Source organism: Corapipo altera, unplaced genomic scaffold (assembly GCF_003945725.1).
Source record: "Corapipo altera isolate COAL_440 unplaced genomic scaffold, ASM394572v1 326, whole genome shotgun sequence".
Lineage (NCBI taxonomy): Eukaryota > Metazoa > Chordata > Aves > Passeriformes > Pipridae > Corapipo > Corapipo altera.
Genome location: NW_020884945.1, coordinates 2,658,284 through 2,670,366, shown reverse-complemented (window position 1 = coordinate 2,670,366; position 12,083 = coordinate 2,658,284). Strand labels below are relative to the sequence as shown.

Genomic DNA, 12,083 nt, shown 5'->3' with positions numbered 1-12,083 from the left:
TAAACTGAGTCCTTTGTAGCTGTTGCTTTGATTTTAATAGAAATATTTTCAGTCACATCCATTTTGAATGTTGCCTGTTGTAATTCATTTCAAATTCCCTTGAGTTTGCTACCAGGTTACTCTACAGCACAGACATGACTGCAGGGAGGGCTTTTTGAACCTGGCAGTTATTTTAATGAAGTAGGAAATGTGGTACTAAACGAAGCAAACACTCTGTGTGACACAGTGGGGGGTTTTGTGGTGCTGAGGTGTTTTGAAGAGTTTGGAGTTGGGTAGTTTCTTTTAAGTTTACGTAAAAAATCCCAGGCTCTTTTAAAACAACAAAAAAAATTGCAAAACTCTGAGGAAATGGAAAATTTCTGAAAGACAAGGTGGAAAATATCTGCAAACAATTGCTTTCTCTGGAACAGGTAAAAGCCAAGCAAGAGTGAACACTGGTCTGTACCAGTGCCTGGAGGCCATGGCTGGCACAGCAGCACCTGGGGAGGAGGGGAGACAGAACAATAAGAGAGCAAGGATGGCAAGAAAAACTTAGTCATGGGCTTCTAGTAAAAACCATCCATCACTCCAATTAATTGCCAGCTCTTTAATTAAAGGGATAACGTATCATCAATGGAATGAAGGCATTTCACAGGAGAACTTTTCCCCTTGTTCACTTCAAAACATTCAAAGGTTCCTGTCAGGGTTCCAGGTGGGTACAGGGCAGGAGTTGTTTGCTCCTCTCTCCTGCTGCTGCAGTGCTGGGAAGCACCTTCCCCTTGAGGAGCTCAGGCTGGTGAACATCCCTAACTCCTATTTGCCTTTACTCCCTCACTGCTGCAGGGCTCACTCGGCCTGCCCAGAGAAGACAGCTCACAGACAGTACACGAGCCACCCAAAGCACATGTATCCATGTCCTGCTCTCCTGGAAATACCCTGTTCCTTGGTGCTTTTCCTGAAACAGGCACCCCTGCCATTTGCTTTGTAAGAAATCCTCAGCTGATCTGGAGTTATCTCACAAGTGAAAAAGAAACATTTCAACATCAGCCCATCACCCAAAGTCACCTCCCAGTTCTAATCAATCAGCTCAGTGCCAGCAGTTAATGAACACCAGCCTTCCAAGGCAAACACCTTCCAATAAGAAACACTTGTGCTCCGGGTTGTACTATTTGCATAAAACTTTGGCAGGTTATTAAACAAATCTACTTTCTCAGCAAAAACAAACCCCATGGTAATTTTGCTGATAAACTACTTTTATATGGGGGTTTTTCAGATTATTTATCAAATTCATTCTCTCCTCTCTGTGTTTAAAGGTTATAAAAGATGAATCCCATTTATGAGTAATTTCAAAACTCCTGGAAGATAAAAATATCAGCACAATCTTGCTGCTTTTATCTTTCCTGGAACTCTAAGCTAATCTGCTGTCTCACCTCTACATCCTTGAAAGCCAGGGGTGAAGATTTCATTTAAAGTGCTGGGGTGAATTTTACATTTATGCCACTGTCTTTCCTTCCCATAAGGAAAACAGTCCTGCAGAGCTGGGGAACCCAAGACTGACACCTCAGAGCTGAAAGGCAGCCCAGAGCCTTGGACAGGGTAGGAGGCAGAGAGCAGGAGGGCAGCAGGCTCCAACAAGCCTCCTGCTGCTCAGTGACTCAGGCACAGAGCAGATGTGCTGGGAGAGGAGAATTGCTCACCCCTCATCCAGCACAGACCTCTGAAGGCTCTGGAACATGCCCTGTCTCCACACAGTCCTCTCAGCTACAACAAGTTTTAAGGCAATCTGAGGTCCCCAGTAGTCCAGCTTTGGAGGGGAGGCTTGATACAAACTCAGCCTTTTACAGTTACCATCACTTCAGTCACTAGTTCCAACCTCTGAAGGTCAGATCAGATCAACCCAAACAACCCCCTTGGTTCTTGTGTTGGTCTTCTTGTTACCCCATTCTCCCCCTCCAGCTTCCTCCCAACAATGCCACCGTGGGTGGCACCTTCTCTGCCCCTGCCTTTCTCCACAGTACTGGGGTCTCCACCTCACATAATGCACAGAATGAGGGAATCAACATCAGGATCTGGCTTGGTCCCACATTACCACTTACTGAGTCCAGGGAACTGCGAAAGCCTGACATGTACATGTGCTGCTGCTCCAGTGGACTGTGCTGCTCTAAGAGTCTAACACGAGAAATGCCTCTGGAGCTTGGATTATTCAGAGTAACACACCACATTCCTACACATAACAAAGAACTGAAGAAAATAAACCAGCAGATATCTCTTTATATTTCCTCATTTCTTACCCCATGTGGGTTAGAGAAAGGATTGCTTTGGGATCACCTTTATCTTTACTGCATCAAAAACGAAATTAGAAAATCAGTGTTGGCTTTCTCTTTTTTTGAAGTAGGATTTCTTGTACTGTAACACTGACTCAAAGAACAGATTTTTTTTTTTTTAAATAAGACTTATCGGGCAGTCTAATCTATATTCCTGCCAAAGCAAGACTATTCCTGACAATATTAGCACATTGCCTGTTCTTGTTTGAACTGTGCCAGGGCACAGAGCCTCAGATAACACCCCCTGTGCACATGCACATCCCTGGGAATAGCTCCGGCAGGGACAGTGCCAAGAACCACAGAGCACTGAGCCATTCCTGAGGGACACACTATGCTCAGCACCCCAGACTTGCAAACAGAACTGATGACTCACTTCTACAGCTTTAAAAAAAAAAAAAGCACAATTATCTAAGAACTCTTTCCATCCCTGTGCCCGCCCTGGCGCTCAGTAACTGGGAAGGACTGTGGCTGTGGCACCTGGCTGTCCCAGGAGCAACATTCCCGCTGCCAAACTTGGCATCTGAAGCCTCAGCATTTCCAAACACAGCTCTGGCTCCCTGTTTTTAAGGCATTTCATTCTGCCCCCTGTAGTGAGGAACACAAATGATGGCCCCATTCAGTCCAGACCTGTCTGCTCATACAATTCCAGCATCTGATCCAAGTCCCTTTGGGTCAGGAATGTGTTTACCTTCATGACATCCTCCTGAGGTTTAACATTGCTGCTATTCCCATTTAAAGACTGATAAATTACATCACCAGAGGGTAAAAATCAGATGCATAGAGGCACCAACTCATGGGAATTTAACACTTCAGTTATGACTCCGAATGGGACCTCAAGGGACCTATCTAAGATCATATAGAAAGCTCCTGGGAAAAAAACAAACCAGCTCAAAACACAAAAACCAACCCAACCAAAAGAAGAAAATCAAGACTGTTTCTGTTAACTAACTGATTTATAAAACCACAAGTATGGTGAGTAAGCCAGAGCACATATTGCAAAACACAGAACCATGCAGCCAGTCTGCAGTGAGGACACAGAGCAGAGTATAAAATGCCTCCTAACAGATATGATGACTAGCGGAATGTCTCCAACTGTTTCAGTTCAAAAATCATTAAAAAATAATAATCTCTCAAAGAAATGGTTCTCAATATTACAGAACTAGCTGTACCATGGAAAGTATTTCAGAAACACAACTGGTTTATGCTTTTGTGAAGCTGTGGGTTATCACTGATGTGTTTCTCTGGACTGTGCTATTGAAAAGCCCAATAAGAGCTGCAGGTGTGTGCCCCACATCTGCTGCTGTGCAATGGTTCACTGCAATAATTAAGCCATTATTATATTTATAACAACATTTCCCTGGGAGACTGGAAATGCAACATTCCAACTAAAGGCTAAACAATTAATTAATTTTTTGGGGCTGGACAAAACAAAGCCAGCACATTCTGGATTAAGAGAACTGAGGGCACACAGCAGCAGGGCACTGACCTAAACCCACCTGATCACATCAAAGTGAGTTCAAGGGGGATTTGAATGGAGCAAACCCAAACCTGCAGCAATAAACCTTGAGAAAAAGTGGCAGAACTCTCACTAAACTTTCTTTAAATAGTTATCACTCAGTTAAGAAGTTTTGTGTTTCACAGAATGCCAATTTTTGATTCTAAAACCAGAGAGAAGTGCATTGAAAAAGTGTTCTGTAACAGGACTTTTTGTGCCAAATTTCATGGTGATTTGGAAGGAAGATTTCAGGTCCATGGAATGGGACAGGTTTTATATGACACACTCTACAGTCCTGACTGAACACTTTCAGCGTGTTCCACAGTGTTTCACAACCACCAGTAAACTGTCTCTAGTTTACAAAGTGGCACAGAAAACAGTGTTGAAATATCAGAGGATTTGGACAAGCAATACTTAAAGTAGGTCACTTTTACGAAAAACACAATACCAAGCAAGAATAGTTTCAGGTGTAAATACATTTTCCTATTATCTTTATTATTTTCTGATATCACTGAAGATCAGGCCACTGAATGTAAAAGTAAGAAGTCTAATCTCATGTAAATGGTGAATTTATACAGCTAAATAAGAAGCAGCCCTTTCACTACCTGACTGCCTTCAAGCCACAGGGTTTCTAATAAGCCACCTCCCTCAGCATGTGTCTGAACACTTCAGCTGAGAAACTCTACATCAAAGCTGCTTCACTGTAATCAATAGAAAGATTTACGTTTTAAAATTTCCACTGTCCCTGTCATTTATGCCCATCCTTTAACCATAAATGTGAAAACAAGTTGTATTCCAACCCTCTGGGGTTTCTGTGTTTCTTAAACAACTTGGTATTTGATCTGCTTGAACCTCTGGGTAGTACCTGTTTTCCCAAAAAGAAAACAGAAAACCAATTGTATTTTCACTAGTTATAATCAGAATTGTTATCCTGTTAGACTAGAAAAGACTTATTACTCCAGGAAATCCTATCCCAAGAGATGTGCTAAAAGGTTTGGTTGAGTAGAGCAAAACTATCCCAAGGAGTTTTGTCCAGCATCAGCTCTCCAGCAGGATACATAGATTTCCATTTTTGACATAACTCACTTCAAGGTAAGTAAATCTTTTTTAAAAAAGAAAAACGTTTTGTTGTTATATTTGAAAGTTCAACAGAAGAAAAGATGTCTAAAGTTTGTAATACTCAATTTTCAAATCTTACTAGCAATGAACACTTTATATTGCAAGCATTTTTAATTTTAGCAGAATGAAAAGCTGACATGAAAACTTGAGAGGCTGGTACTTATGGTTTATTTCTCTCTACCATATGTTCACATAATTTGCTTCTCAGCTCAGTTATTGATTCCTCAGAACAGGGACTGCCTCACAGGGACCCTAAATGCTAAAGGAGCAGGGCTACACAGGTGTGATTTCGACAAGGAACCCCAGTTCTTTCTACAGAGCAGGACATCCTGCTGTCACCATTCAGTTAATATTAGCTGGGTAACAAGAGCCAATAAATTTCCTCTCTCCTCCCTTCTTCTTAAGGAATTAAGTAGTGGTATAAAATGCTTTCTACCTCCCCTTTTCTTCCAAGGGATCAAATAGGAACTGTTTTAACGTATGGCTCTGAAAAACAGATAAACTAAATGCCATCAAATAGAAGACACTGCTGCAGAAAAAGCTGTTTTATTGATTTGTCTTCCTGCTTCTCACCCTTGCAAGATGCTTCCACCATATCCACCATCCTTCCACACCCTGTGTTCCACACAAACATGCAAGTTGCTCCTTTTGTGCTCACAGGAATTCTTCTGTCAGACCAGCCACTTAAATCAATTTACATCTTCACAGAATTTGGCCCAAAGACTCCTATGGAAGTTTTACCACTGGCAACTTTTGTGGATTTTCTTTATTTTTTTTTTAATTGTCTCTTTAATAATTTCTCGCTAGGAAATTAAATACTCCTACCTCCACCCTAACCTGCATTTTGAATTTGGCAGCTATCTGTTATTCCATACCTAAAAAATCACTTTGATGTTTGTGGAAGAAGCTTTCTACAGAGCAAGAAGGATTACAGTGCTATTATTTATGGACCCAATCAGTAATTAATAACAAAAGCTTCTCCTGCAACTAAAGCAAAAAGCCCAAACCCAAACAAAGAGGGATTAGGAGATGTGATGTTAAGATTTAGGTTCATCTGAGTGTCTGGTGGTACATTTACTTTCCAAAGAGCTGGGTTTGCTTTTGGGGACAGGAGGTAAAGATCATGTGTCTAATATATATTTGAGTATCAGATGCTCTTATCACATTGTTGTCTGCGTCTACCCATAAATTCCTTGTTCACAGAGAGAAAAGAGCACCATGGTTTACAGAAGCTGACAGAAGTGTGTAACATTCAGTCCTGCCTTGGTACAAACCCTTGCAGCCAGCCCGCCCTGACAGATCACTCCTGCAAACCTGCACATGGCTGTCCCTTTGTGACCTCAGTTTGTGACACAAGGCAGGGAAAAGCAGGTGCTCTCTCTCACAGATCCTCTGAAGTGCACAGTGGAAGGAGCAGCCTGTGCAGTCCATAACTGTATGCCTTTAGAAGTCATTGTTCGAAGCCCCTCACCGAGATGCTCAGAGATATTTAAAAGTAGCGTGAGAAGGGAGGAGGTAGGAGAGAGACTCTTGCTTTTGGTAGACATAAAGTATTTCTGTAGCTCTAAGCCTTGCCTGCCTTGTGAGAAACTCCTACAAAGCTTTAATCTTTATCACTCTATCAAGTGTTACTTTGAAATTAAAAAAAATTAATTTCAGTTTAAAGCAACTAATCTTGGCTACTCTCAACCTTCAGCATGAAATAACTCATTTTCTAGGCTAGCTAAAACACAAATAAACAACAGTTTTGCAACACTGTTTTCTACAAAACTTTACCACAAGCATTCCAGCAGCATGAAAGCAGCTCTGCACCTGGGGATGAAATATTTCCTATCAACAGACATAGTTTTTAACATCAGAAACACCAGATTAGGGCTTTGCTGCAGGATAAAGAGCACAGAACCCCTCATTACCCTGTCCAAGTCTCAGCTACAGTAGCACTGCTTTTTTAATGGTGGTCTGTTTGAAGTTAAAGTTTGGCACAGTCTGCAGCAGCATCCCTTTATATCAACAGGCACTTGGAATCTCAGCTCCACAGGATACAACCAGACCATTACATTCCCCTGGCCCGGCTCTTTCCCAACAGCTCCAGCCTGTGCCTGATGCCATGGGTGACAGCAGGGTGACAGCAGGGTGACAGCAGGGTGACAGCAGGGTGACAGCAGGATACATCACCCTGTTCACACCACACCCCAGACTTCCTTTCATGGAATCACTGGGCATTTTATCAAACCCAGTGCAACGGACTTTCTAGCCCAAGCTTGTTCCCACTAACTTAAAAAAGTGAATTAAGAAATAATTAAGTCTGTAATTCCCCTTTACATTGCATCTCACCAGGTAAAGAGGAAAGAAAGTAAACAAGTTATCTTCATTTAAACAAAAGAACCCAAAACTTAGTTGTCTGAGCAGGTCTCCTCAAACAGCAGCTAAATTCGAGGTGAACTTAAACTCCCGCCAGTGCCCCTGGGCAGGCAGAGCTGCTGCTGCAACCGGGAGCTGAAATGCCCTTCACCACAGGTGAAGTAAATAAGCAAAACAGCAGAAATAAAACACTCCAAATAAAAATCTCTGGATTAAGAATTACATACAGACCAGTGTTATAGCTCAGGTTTACAGGACCTGAGACACAACCTGCTGCTTAGGACACCTGGATTATTGGTGCAGGAGCTTGACTACAGCTGCACATGGAATTTCAGATGCCTTTTCATAGGACAATTTCTCCTGGAATATCTTGTTCACTTGAAACAACCCTCACAGCTGGGGGAAACAAAACTGCAACAGGTTTTTTTGATTTGAGGTTTGTTGGTTTTATTTCAATTCCTATCCTGATTTAGAGCTTTGTCAAAGCAGAAATAGAACATTAAACCCCACTGTCATGTCACTGTATTGGGCACATATTTGCAGGGTGCATGAATTGATAATTACATTTTCCCTTGTTCTAAAACTAATTTAAAAATGGGTGTGGCCGTCCCGCCAGTTCAGTGAGCTGAGACAACAGAGTAAAGCTGTTCCCAGTTCAATGCAGCCACATTCCTCCCTAGCCACCCGTGAAGACCCGCAGCCCCGCGGGGGGCAGGAATGGGGAAGCAATTCCTTCCTCTGGCCACTCTTCAGCCCTCGAGTAGGAGCAAAGTACCCCCGGTGTGAACCTCCCCGGGAACCGCGTTTTTTCCCCGAGGACAAAAAGGCCCAGAAGACTCATTCCCTGTATTTTCATGTATCCTCGAAATAATCAGGAGGCAGTTTCTGTTCACTACCAAGGGAGATCAGTAAAAGAGGAAGTCCTCAGATCGAAATTTCCCAGGGCAGGCACTGCTTTAGTTATTTATTTGCTATTTAGAGATCTGCAATAGCATTTATGAGGTGAGAAGAATTCATCTTTATCAACCCCCAGCCCTGGGCTAATAGATGAGAACTTTTCAGATAAGGCTGACCACCATTTAGAGGACTTTTAACAACTGCCACATTGATGGCACAGGTGAATCCCTTAAACTCTCAGAGGAGCAGGTCAAGTTTTATCTTAACCCATTTTTAACTGTCAGAAAATCTGCTTTTAAAGAGAGAGTCTGCTACAGCTGTTTACAAAACTTGCATGATTTAAGGTCCAGGCAAAGAGTAGGCAAACGACACTTTTTAAAAATACATAATCCCTTCTAGTACTTCCCTTCCAGAATATTCTAAATGAAGAGCACTACAGTCTTCAACCAAAATTTGCACAGAGACCCTCTAAACTCAGGGGATCACTACGTATCCATCAAACCAGCCTTGGCCTGTAAGCTGCTGATTGTCTCCCCAAATCCCTCCAGCTTTATTCCATTTCCCTCCTTCCAGCCTGGAGTGCTTTTCCCTGGACCAGCACAGTAATTCCTACTACTCATTCATCTAAATCCCCTCTAACCCTTTAGATGGTTTGTGAGATACTGACTCACAGGCAATTTCTTATCTGAGGCATCAGAAAAACTGCCAGATATTTTCGTATTTTCAAATTCAATTGGTGTCAAGAAATTTCTAAGCCAAGAGCAACATTTTCTGTGTTATAACTCAGGGAACATAACGACGAGGGACTGTCAAATGCGATTCCTAACAACTGTGTGAACAGCACCACTAAAGCAAGAGGAGGAGGAAAAGCCAAACAAGAGGGGTTTGTATTAAACCAGCAAAACATACTCAGGGCTGTGAGTAAGGCAACAGCTGCGGCTGCTCTGGCGAGACACACACGAGCAGAATGAAATGATGCAGCTTAATTTTCAAAGTGAAACCAATACTGTAGCTGTTGCAGCAGGATTTTTTTTTTATTTTAATGCAGAAAAGAATATATGACAATGCAGGAGGAAGAGTAACTCAATACAGCTGGGGTGCTTCATGAACTACAGATATTTCATTCTGCACTTATATTTATTCTTATTAAATAGTGTAAGTCTAAGACTCTACAGTCTCAAATGTGTAAGTTCTTTTATTAACCATACTTAGGGAAGTACTGCACTAGTTTATGAAACTAATTACAATTTCTAGAAGGTACTGGAACTACAATTCAGGCAGCACTGAAGTTATCCAGAATAATCCTCAATCTGTTTCATCAGGTATCTCCAAACCTTGTGGGATTCTTTGGAGGTCACATAGCTCTGGTCCCTGCTGGAGCTGTTTCTTCCACCTTTTTCAGCTCTCACTCCCCAGGCCATATGGTGGGTCTTGCTTCTTAACTCTTTCTCCCTTCCCTCAGTATTCCTTTGGTTAGGAACTTGAAACTTGTTTAACAGCCGAGGTTCCCTTTTGCTGCACACCACAGGTCCTTCTCCCCATTTCATGGGGTTTATTGTAGTGTAGCCCCATTATTTCAATGAGTTTCGTGTGCATCCAGCTCTCCCGCCAGCTCAGACACACAGCTAAGGTGAGTAGATTTACAGCACAGCTGGTGAAACCCAGGAAAGGCTGGCCTCCTGTTTATCATTTCTCCGCTCTATCCTCAGCCATAAGACCCCTTTGTTTTTCCCTGGACAAGCACTGATGCTGTTCCGACTTCATAAGCTGGTTCAGGGAGCAAATCTCTTTGGGGGATGGAATAAATATTCCCACTGCCTTAGGCCCTTTCAGCAGCAGACACACTACATCTGCTTAGAGAAATGGTGAGAGATGACTCTGAGTGCGCAACTTCAGAGAAAGAAGTTTTGTTTTGAAGGAGTCATGTGTGCAATGTGCTCCCTCTGTGCTGGAGAGCTGCCAGAAGAGCTCTGGCCTCCCCGCATCAAGGACAAACGTCAGCGCCGTCTCTCAAAGGCACACAACTGGCACTGCTGGAGAGCCACAGCTCTGCAGACCACATCACCCAAACCTCGGGCTGCTCTGGACCCTGCAGGGGCAAAAGGATTACACTGGACCACCAGAAACATCCCTGGGCTGCCCATTATCTCCATAGGCTTGTGGGCTGTGCCCCTGCTCCGACACACCCTCTGCACAGCAGAGACCTTCCCGACCACTTAGTGTCTGCACTGGAGTTGGAACAGTTTCTCCTATGGAGACTTTATATTCTGGTTCTTCTGCCTTGGCTAAAAACTGGAGCAGAAGTGAAAATATGACCCTTTTTCGGGTTGGTAAGCAACGGGGAATCACTCATTTTGCATTCCTTGCCTTACCAAGGTAAAATAGGACCCCAAAACCGCTCAGGGAATTGAAAGTGCTGTTTCAAGCTTAGCTTAAAGCAAACCAAGCCTGCACTGCCACCGAAAGGGGCAGCCCTGCTCTCCCTGCCACCTCCTGCGCTGGCATCAGCCGGCTGCTGCCTCTCCTGCTCCTTCTCAGTCAGACAGCGAGGATCATGTCAGAAGGACAGAGATGCCAAGAGCACACAGCCAGAGCGGGATCACCCTCTCACAGCACGGCCTCACCCCGCTTTACACCCCTCATAAAAAACTTCCAAATAAAAATCTTTCCACATATATGGTAACTCTTAAACACAGGTTAAACTTCACCCTGTCCAGAGCATTACCTCATATTTATCACCACCTGTACCTCCTACCTTTAAGGCATTTCCAAAAGGTCCACCATCCTCACCTTGCAGTGCTTTGTCTGTTATCTCAACTTCTATTTATAGGCTATTTTTCCTGCATTAATTACCAGTAAACCCGCCGACTCGGCCCCTCTCCGTCTCCCGGCAAAAGACACTTTGCCCCACAGGCTCCCTCTGACCCCTGGCAAGAGGGGTCCCGCACAGGACCGAGCCCTGCTGGGCGGCAGGGCCGAGCTCCGAGGAGCCAAACCCTGGGGCTGAGCCTCCACCTGCGCTCCCGATCAGGGACATGGACTCGGAACCCTCCTGGGAGGGCCGGGCGGGACCTGCCGCCCTCGGCTGATCTGCAGCCGCCTGCAGGGACCCCGCGGCCCCTCGTGTCCCCTCAACCCTCCACGTCCCCCGAGGGGACCCCCGCGCTCCTCAGCCCCAGTGGGACCTCCACGTCCCCTCAGGGGACCTCGAGTCCCCTCAACACTCCACGTCCCCTCAGGGGACCCTCGTGTCCCCTCAACCCCAGCGGGACACCCGCTCCCCTCAGCCCCGGTGAGATCTCCCCGCCCTCAGCCTGGTGGGACCCCTGTGTCCCTCCCACACCGCACAACCCCCGCTCACCTGCGGCCACCGGGGCTGGGACAGGGCTCTCTCGCCCCCGGGAAGGGCAGTGAGGAGGCGCGAGGAGCCCAGCGCCAGCCCGGCCTGCGACGGCGGCGAGCGCGGCGCCTCCACCAAGTTTCCGGGCGGGGAAGAAAGTCGAAACCTACGTGAGAGAAGGAGGAGGACAGCGCAGCCGCCCAGGTGTCGCCCGCCCGCCCGGCGCGGCTCTGCCCTCCCCTTCCCTCACACCGCCACGCTCTCCTCCGCCTCCGCCACCGCCCCCCGGGCCGCCCACACACCCGCGGCGGCCATGGCCCGACCCGCCAGAGGGCGCCGGGGGACGCGGGGTACGGCCCGGGGCATGGCCCGGGCCTCGGCTGCCACCGCCCTCGGGGCACTCCCACTCCTCTCAGGGCATTCCCGCTTTCCTGAGAGCACTCCCGCCCCCCTCAGGGTATTCCAGCCGCCCTGAGGGCATTCCCGCTGCCTTCGGGGCATTCCCGCTCCCCTCAGGGCACTCCCGCTCCCCTCAGGGCATTCCCGCTCCCCTCAGGGCATTCCCGCT

At 45.7% G+C, this 12,083-nt stretch overlaps 1 protein-coding gene and 1 long non-coding RNA gene across 4 annotated transcripts in view; one reads left to right on the top strand and one right to left on the bottom strand.

Annotated features, from left to right (window-relative positions):
• The window catches only part of LOC113956110 (ligand of Numb protein X 2-like), a 30,008-nt gene extending 18,257 nt beyond the window's left edge, over positions 1 to 11,751 (bottom strand). The window contains exon 1 of one of the 2 annotated variants that reach the window (XM_027662314.1): positions 11,686 to 11,751. The gene's annotated coding sequence lies outside the window, so the exon portion shown is untranslated. Of the gene's footprint in view, positions 1 to 11,536; positions 11,660 to 11,685 lie in introns of those variants that run through there. The other variant, XM_027662313.1, reaches the window with a different exon arrangement.
• Positions 11,630 to 12,083, top strand: part of LOC113956117 — a 35,111-nt gene continuing 34,657 nt past the window's right edge. For both annotated transcript variants that reach the window (XR_003530754.1, XR_003530752.1), the window contains exon 1: positions 11,630 to 11,719. This is a non-coding gene — a long non-coding RNA (uncharacterized LOC113956117). The remainder of the gene's footprint in view (positions 11,720 to 12,083) is intronic.